This window comes from Tenrec ecaudatus, chromosome 6 (assembly GCF_050624435.1).
Source record: "Tenrec ecaudatus isolate mTenEca1 chromosome 6, mTenEca1.hap1, whole genome shotgun sequence".
NCBI classification, from domain to species: domain Eukaryota; kingdom Metazoa; phylum Chordata; class Mammalia; order Afrosoricida; family Tenrecidae; genus Tenrec; species Tenrec ecaudatus.
The window spans coordinates 20,918,502-20,927,880 of NC_134535.1; the positions used below are offsets into that span (position 1 = coordinate 20,918,502).

The following is a 9,379-nucleotide window of genomic DNA, read 5'->3' on the forward strand; positions in this document are numbered from 1 at the left end:
TCACTTTTATTAAGTAGAGGGAGAAAAAAATCAGCCACATAATACAAAGTAAGATAAAGTCTCCCAAAAACCTTTCTCGTCTGTGCGGGGAAGGCTGTGGCCAGTACCAGGGCCAAAGGAGTGCCGGCTGCCGCTAGGAGCTACCTTGCAGCTGTCACGCCCAGGCTGTCTGGCCTGTCCCAGGAGGTGAGGGCAGAGGGCACGGCAGTTCTCGAAGAACTACTTTAAGATAAACTCTAGCTGATGCTCAGGGGTCTCTTGCACCACTTGTTGGAAAAGATCTGCGCAGAGAGGAGGCCAGAGGGCCCTGTCAGCAGCGGTGTGTGGCTAATGGAATGTCCCGGTTGATGGCATGGTGGTGGCTGGGAAACATCTGCCTAGGCATTGTAGGAAGAGGATGACACGTTGCCACCATGGCCTGTCCAGCTATGTGGATGAATTGTCCTGGTTTGGCTAAGAGTTCATAGGTATGAGCCCCAAAGTAATCCCGCTGAGCCTGAATGAGGTTGGCGGGCAGCATCTCGTGTGGGTAGCCGTAGTAGAAGGAGAACGCGGTGGTGAAGCTGGGCATGGGGATGCCTATCTGGACCCCTCTGCTGATTGGCCGCCGCCAGGAGTCCTGGCAGTTTTCGATAGCTGACTTGAAGAAGTCATCAACAGGAGATTCTGAAGGTCTGGGTTTCGGTCAAAAGCATCCTTTATCTTCCCCAGGAAGACACTTCTGATGATGCAGCCCCCTCCTCCACATCAGGGCAATGCCACCATAGTTGAGGGTCCAGCCAAATTCGGTGGCTGCCTGCCGGAGCAGCACGAAGCCTTGAGCGTGGGAGATGACCTTGGACGCATAGAGGGCCTTCCGAATGTCCTCCCGGAATGACTTCTTGTCTCCGTCAAACGGGACCTTGGAGGGCCCCTTTAGCTTTTTGCTAGCCTGTATCCTCTCTTCACTGAGCAAAGACAGCTTCTCCAAGGAGGGTGACAGGCACCCTGTACTCCAGGGCTGAGATGGCCGTCCACTTCCCGGTGCCTTCTGCCCTGCACTGTCCCTGATCTTCGGCAACAGATGTTTGCCATTGGTATCTTTGAACTTGAGGATATTGGCTGTGATTTCAATCAGGAAGGAGGCTAGCTCCGTCTTATTCTGCTCCTCAAATGCCTTGGCCATCTCGTCATGCTCCATGCCGAGAACATCTTTCATCAGGTAGTAAGCCTAGCAGATGAGCTACATGTCGCCGTACTCAAGGCTATTGTGCACCATCTTCACAACGTGACCTGCTCCCTCCTCGCCCACCTAGTCACAGTAGGGTTATCCGGTGCCCACTTTCATGGCAATGCCTTGGAAAATTGTCTGAATGTGTGGCCGGGCTTGTTTCCTCCTGGCATGAGCGATGGGCTGTATTGGGCCCCGTCTTCGCCACCACTCACTCCACTCCCCACAAACAAGATCCCATTGAACTTGAGGTCCCGACATCGCCTTGTGGTATCCTTGTACTCAGAATTCCCCCCATCGATGATGATGTCACCAGCACCCAACAACGGCACCAGTCTTTCAATGAAATCATCAACGGCTTGACCAGCCTTCACCAGAAGCATGATCCCCCAGGCTTCTTCAGCTTGGAGACCATTTCCTTCAAGGAGTGAGCGCCAACCACTTGGCTGCCCTTTGCCTCGTCGGCCAGAACTCCTCAACTTTGGAGACCATCCCGTTCAAAGCACAGAGCCGTGGTCGTTCACTTTCAGAATGAGGTTCTGGCCCTGGATGGCCAGTCCAATCAGTGCCATATCAGCTTCGGCCATGGCAGCGGTAGTCAGAAGAGAGCCGAGGAGTCTGATGGATGAGGGTTCGGAGCTCTCGGGCGATGGAGACTCCCTTTTGTGTCATTTACGTTTTGTTGTTGAAAGTTGCTTATAGCTCTGGTGGAAAAAAAATATCTAAATGCTTTCTTTATTGAGTTACATGAGTTCAGGTGTCATGATCTGACGCACACATGGGTTTTTACACATTCAGGTTGAAAAGGCTTTCACAAGTCTGCATTTAACAAGAAGGCATAGGTTCTCAGCCTTCCTCGTGGCGCGACCCTTTCATACAGTTCCTCAGGTGCTGGTGACCCCCCCCCCAACCATAACATTATTTTCATTGCTATTTCATCACTGTCATTTTGCTACTGTGATTAATTGGGTGACCCCTGTGAAAGGGTCATTCGACCCCCAAAGGAGCCGAGCCCCACAGGATGAGAACCGCTGGCATAGAACCTTGCCTTGCTGCTGGAAGAGCGGCTCTGGAATGGAAACCTTTGCTGTGGTCCAGCAGCAGCGGGTTCGGGTCCCCCGCTAGGTGGGTAAGGCTTCGACGAGTGGGAGACAGAAATCACACAACTCAAAGGTTGTGGTGACTGTTCCAATTTTATTCATGCAAAACTTCAACTTATATATTCTTTTTCTTGGCTTAAACCTTATGACCTGAGATCATACATTAGGAAATCCTTAGGCCACAAGACTGTAACAAGTTACATCAATCACATCATGATTCTTGGTTAAAAATTAGTACATCTTGAAACTAAAACTTTCTCATACAAGGGTGATAGACATAAACCTTCTAACAATAACTGAGCACACCTCACCCAACTAGGGTGCATTGTTCTAACTATGAAATCAATAAAGCATTAATACATTTCATTATCAAAAATTACTTGACAAGCTTTGGCTGTTCTTTTTGTTCCTTCTTGGGCTGTTCCTCTAGGGCTTTCATTTCTTGTTCTTTCTTTTCCACTAAGTTCCCATAAATTAAACTCCCAAAAGTCTTTCTGTACCAAGGAATGAGTTGCCTCACAATAGGTAGCTTTGCTTCAGTGGACTTCAAACATCACGGAGGCCCTCCTCTTGCTAACCATTCCATAAAACTTAAACTACTAAAAGGAACTTGTACACCTTTCTTTGTTAACTATTCTTATGCCATTTTCTTTATAAGTCCCTGTATAAGGTAAATCAGGGTCAGGAACTCTGTTTCTCTTTGGGTTATTTCCTGGAGGGGGATGCCGTATTCTGCCCCCTATGCGGTAACCAAGATAAGGAAAGGGAAAAACCGTGGGAAGAAGATGATAAACTTTTTTTAGAATCTTGCCCCAAAGCACTCCAAATAATTATGGCAAAGCCAATCAAACAAGTCCAAATACATATCAAGAGCGAGTTTGGGCAGCCAACTCCCACCGTCCAGCTTCTCTGAAGCCGGGCCAGGCATCGTTCGACTCTGTCTTCGACGTCACACAGCAGGACTGGTCCCCTCAAACCTTTTCATTAACATCTGTTGTATACTTGTGGTGTACCAGGTTCACTGGACATGCATTGTCTTAATTAGTGCTCACTGCAAGTAAGACACAAAGCAGGAGAAAAAAAATGAGGAACTGATGCCAAGGGGTTAAGTGGAGAGCAAATGTTTTGAGAATGATGAGGGCAATGAATGTACAAATGAGCTTTAAACAATTGATGTATGTATGGATTGTGATAAGAGTTGTATGAGCCCCCAGTAAAATGATTTTTAAAAAGCAAGGAACAAAGTGGTTAAGTAACTTTCTCAGTCACCAGCTAATGAAGAAGGCCAGTGGTAGGATTCAAACTCAGAATCTATGTCTAATCACTGTACCACCCAGAGCCTCATGGTAAAGATGATGAAGACCACCATACAACATCTTACATCAGAAACCTATGCTTGTAGATAAAGACATTGACCAGGAAGTCGATGGGTTTTTAGGAATCTAAAACAAAAGTCTCCAGGACATTAGAGTAAAAAGGTAAGAGAAATACCATAACGGGTTTATAAAATGACAACCTACTTCTGAAGACCACAGGATCAGACAACATTAAAATATCTGAAAATATTAAATATAGAATTATCACATGACCTAGCAGTTCCTATTCCAAGTATATATCCCAAATAATACAAAAATAGGTTTCAAACAAATACATCTACACAAATGTTAGTAGCAGCACTATTCACAATCATGAAACAATGAAAGCAAACCAAATGTCCTTCAACTGATGGATGGTTATACACATTGTGATTCAGTCACAAGTACACAAATGACGAGTGTTCCTAGCAACGCTATTCACAGTAGTCAAAAGATGGCAACAGTTGAAATGCCCATTGACTGATGAATGGGTAAACAAACTGTGCTATATCCATACAACGAAATATTATTATTCAGCCATAAAAAGAATGGATATTGGTAATGCGTACTGTAGTGTTGAGGAATACCAAAAAACATACTATGTGAAAGAAACCAGGAAGAGAGATGATATATTATATGACTCCATTTATGTGAAATATCCAGAATAGTTCACAAATAGAAGGCAGACTAGTGGTTGCCAAGGATCAGAGGAAGGATATGAGGGGTGACTATTAAATGGGTAAGGGGTTTCTTTTTGGGGTCATAAAAATATTTGGGAGCTAAATAAATATAGTGGTGACATAGCATTGTGAGGGTACTAGATGCCAATGAATGGCATGGTTCAACATGGTTCATTTTAATATGAACTTTAGCTCAAAAAATTAAAAGTAAAAAAGATAGCTATAAATAACTAAACTATCAAGGGTTTTCTTTACACCAACAAAGATAACTCTGAAAAGTAAATCAAGAAAACACTAACACATATGTTGCTGTTGCTGGATGCCATTAAGCGGGTTACTACCCACAACAAGCCTATGCACCACAGAACCAAGCACTGCACAGTTGTTCCTCGGCCTGAGCCCACTGTTGCAGCCCCATGTCCATCCATCTCCTTAAGGGCCTTCCTCCTCTTCACTGCCCGTCCGCTTTATCAAGCGTGATGTCCTTCGCCAAGGACTGGTCTCTCCTGACAACATGTCCAAAGTACCTAAGACAAAATCTCAACATCCTTGTGTCTAGGGAGCACTCTGACCGTGCTTCTTCCAAGACAGATTGGTTTGTTCTCTTGGCAGTTCATGGTATTGTCAGTATTTTTCACCAGCACCATCATTTAAATGCATCCATTCTTCTTTGGTCTTCCTTGTTCAATGTCCAATTTTAACATACATCTGAGACGATTGAAAATACCATGACACACCATAGTTCTCAAAGTACCATCCTTTCTTTTCACCACTTGAAAGAGGTTTTGTGCACAAGATTTACCTAATGCAACGTGTCCTTTGATCTCCTGGTTGTTGCTTCCATGAGCATTGATTATGGATCCAAGCAAGATGAAATTGTTGGCAGCGTCAACCTTCTCTCAGTTTATCATGATGTTACCTATTGGTTCAGGTATGAGGATTTTGGCCTTCTTAACATTGAGACGCAATCCATATTAAGGAGCGCAGTCTTTGGTCTTCATCTGCAAGTGCTTCACGTCCTCCTCCCTTTCAGCAAGTAAGGTTGTGTCATCTGCATATCGTAGTTGTTAATAAGCCTTCCTCCAATCCTGATGCCAATTCTTCTTCATATACTCCAGCTACTCTGATGATTTGCTCAGCATACAGACTAACAATTGTGGTGAGAAAATACAACCCTGATGCACACCTTTCCTGATTTTAGTCCAGTCAGTATCCCCTTGTTCTGTTGTCACAACTGCCTCTTGGTCCATGTACACATTCTGCATACGCACAATGAAGTGTTCTGGAATTCCCATTCTTCTCAAGGTTATCCATAGTTTATTACGGTCCACACAGTCGACTGTCTTTGCATAGTAAATACAATACAAGCAAAAGCTAGTGTTCTCTGGTTTGAGCACCTAACATCAGCAGTGATATGTCTTGTTCCACATCCTCTTCTGAACCTCTGGAAGCTTCCTGTCAATGTACTGTTGCAACTACCATTGTATGATCTTCAGAAAAATTTTACTTGCATGCAATCTCAGTGACATTGCTCTCTAGTTTGAGCATTCTAGTCAGTCACCTTTCTTTGAAATGGACATAAACATGGACTACTTCCAGTCAGTTGGCCAGGTCACCCAATTTCCTGACACAGATGAGTAAGTGCTTCCAGTGCATCTTCAGCTTTCTGTAAATTTCCAGTGGGCATTCCATCAATTCCTGGAGCCTTGATTTTGGCTAATGCTCTCAGTGCAGCTTGAACTTCCTTCAGCATCATTGGTTCTTGTTCATATGCCGCCTCCTGAAACGGTGGACTTCTTGACTAGTTCTTTTTGGTTCAGCTACTCCGCATTCTCCCCTCTTCTCTTTATGCCTCCTCTATCATTCAATATTTTGCCCACAGAATCTTTTAAAAATGCAATTTGAGGCTTGGCTTTTTTCTTGACTTCTTTCAGTTTAACGTACGCTGAGTGTGTTCTTCCCTTTTGGTTTTCCGATTCTAGACCTTTGCACATTTCATTAAAATATTTAGCTTTGTCTTCTCGAGCTGCCCCTTGACATGTTCTATTCAGCTCTTTGACTTCCTCTTTTCTTCCATTTGCTTGAGCTTCTCTACAATTAAGAGCACGTTTCAGAGTCTCTTCTGACATCCACTTTGATCTTTTCTTTCTTTCCTGTCTTTTTCTTTTTTTTTTCTTTCCTGTCTTTCTAATGACCTTTTGCTTTCTTCATGAAGTATGGTCTTGCTGTCTTCCTACAGCTCACCAGGTTGTGGGGGAAAGGGCCAGGCCCCCACCACTAATCATGGGTTTGATAGGCACAATTGTATGGTTAAGGTATATAAATATTAGATTAAAGTCATAGAGAGCATGAGAGATAGCAGAGAGATTGAAATAATGGAGTCAGACACATTTCATGGTAGTATGCTCACCTCAGCCCCACTTGGTGGTCCACGTGGAGAAAAAGGGGGGTGGTGAGAAGGACAAGGGGAAAAGGAACAGGGGAGCAGAGGGGGCTGATGGGAGACTAAGAGGGGAGCCCAAAAGAGAGCTCTTTATTGCTAACCCAGGCCTATATACCTTTGAGGGGAGTGCAAGCCCACTAATTACAGGTAAAGATATACATCACAGGAAGGGGTTGCACTATAGGTTATACAGCAATGAGAGGGGGACAATCTAGGGACATACACACAATAGGAAGAGGAGGGATTGGGGGTGTACATGTGACAAGAAGGGCCGGATCCTACATTCAGGATGGCCTAACTTTGGATGTCACTGAGCCAGTTATATCTGTTCTCTGGATCTCCATAGAAACCATTATCAGTAGGGTGTAAACCCCATCTATAGGAACCAAGCTAATGATCACAAGCCTTTGGGAGCCCATTGTCCTTAACAACAGGGAGCAGGCCTACCCGTGGTGTGACTAGACTGTAGTCTGGTAGCTGACTACCTTCAGGGAAGTAACTTGACAATTATTAGCTGCAAACAGTGTCCTAAATCTAACATATTTGGGGGAGATGACTTGGGAGAAATCTTTCTGTTTCCCACATCAGGTCTTCTGTCATTAGTGTTCAATGCAGCAAATCTGCTCTTGAGATGCTTTCAAAATTCAGGTGAGATAGACTCAAGTCAAATTTTGGTTCTGGTGGAATTGTTTTAATTTTCTTCAGCTTTATCCTGAATTTATGTATCAGCGATTGATGGTCTGTTCCACAGTCAGCCCCTGGTTTGGTTTTAGCTGTGGCTATTGAGCTTCTCTGGCATCTCTTCCCACACATTTGATTTCTGTTTATTCTATCTGGAGAACTCCATGTTTTGTTTTGTTTTTGTTTTTTTAAAACATTTTATTAGGGGCTCATACAACTCTTATCACAATCCATACATATGCATATATCAATTGTATAAAGCAAATCTGTACATTCTTTGCCCAATCATTTTCAAAGCACTTGCTCTCCACTTAAGCCCTTTGCATCAGGTCCTCTTTTTTTCCCCCTCCCTCCCCGCACCCCTCTCCCTCCTGAGCCCTTGATAATTTATAGATTGTTATTTTGTCATATCTTGCCCTATCCGGTGTCTCCCTTCACTCCCTTTTCTGTTGTCCGTCCCCCAGGGAGGAGGTCACATGTAGATCCTTGTAATCGGTTCCCCCTTTCCAACCCACTCACCCTCTACTCTCCCAGTATCTCCCCTCACACCCCTGGTCCTAAAGGTATCATCCACCCTGGATTCCCTGTGCCTCCAGCTCCTATATGCACCAGTGTACAAACTCTGCTCTCTCCAGACTTGCAAGGTAGAATTCGGATCATGGTAGTTGTAGGGGAGGAAGCATTTAGGATCTGGGGGAAAGCTGTATTCTTCATCGGTGCTACATTGCACCCTGACTGACTCATCTCCTCCCCTAGACCCCTCTGTGAGGGGGTGGAGAACTCCATGTTGTTGAAAAAGGGAATCTGCTATGAACAACTTTTGTAAAATTCGGTCATGTGACCTCCATCTTCATTTCTATCACCAAGTCCATATTTTCCAACTACTGTTCCTTCCTCTTTGCTTCCAACAGTTGCATTCCGATTGCCAATGGCCGTCAATGCTCATTTGATCGATTTCTGACTGAAATGGTAGAATTCTTTCATTTCTTCATCACTAATTTTTGTCACTAATGTATACATTTGCATAATAGGTGTATTGATTGGATTTCCTTGAAGTTGGATAGATATAATTCTACCAGAGATGGCATTGTCCTTCATGATTGATTTTGAAATAGCCTTTGACCATGAATGCCATGCCATTCTCTTGATTGTATTTTTCCTGGCAAAGTAAATCATATACTTTTCCAATTTAAAACAGCCAATACCAGGCCAGGTCAGCTCTCGAATGCCTAGAATATTGATTGTTTTGAGTTCCATTTCATTTTGACACTCTCAATTTTCCTAAAACCATAATTTGCACATTTCAAGTTATTATCATGAAGATTTTTGCAGATGCTTCTTCCTACCTTGAGTCACGCCCCATGGGCAAATGAAGATCCTCTAGTCTCCCGACCCACAGGCTTTACCCCCCTCAAGTTGCCATGGTTGACTCCATTCTGAGAAATCAGCTCCTCCTCAGTCACACTTGAAATGAGACTGAGGAAAGAGTCTCTTTAACCAATGGTGCTGGCCAAACTAAAAATCTATTTGTAGAAAAATGAAACAGGACATCTCACATTGGGTACCCACCCAAACAAACTCAAGATGAATCAAAGATCTAAATGTAAAACCTAATAGGCAGTAGAAGACAAGCCATATAACTGGAATCTCCTAAAACTTAAGACAAGATGCACATCAAAAGTTTTCACTAAAATACAAGGGAAACAATGCACTGGAGAGAAAATTTGTGGCAATGACAGAGCAGACAAGAACTAGTCTCAAAAATTTATAGAAAACAACACCTCAACAGGAAAATGCAAATGCTTTACTTTAAAAAATGGTCAGAGGACATGAATAGACATTTCACCAAAGAAGACATTAAGGTGGCCAACAAACACAGGAAGTAGTGTTCACAATCATTAGCCAATGGC

At 43.7% G+C, this 9,379-nt stretch overlaps 1 pseudogene; it reads right to left on the reverse strand.

Annotated features, from left to right (window-relative positions):
* Nucleotides 1-324: 324 nt before the first annotated feature.
* Nucleotides 325-1,797, reverse strand: LOC142450740 (6-phosphogluconate dehydrogenase, decarboxylating pseudogene; annotated as a pseudogene).
* Nucleotides 1,798-9,379: the final 7,582 nt, after the last annotated feature.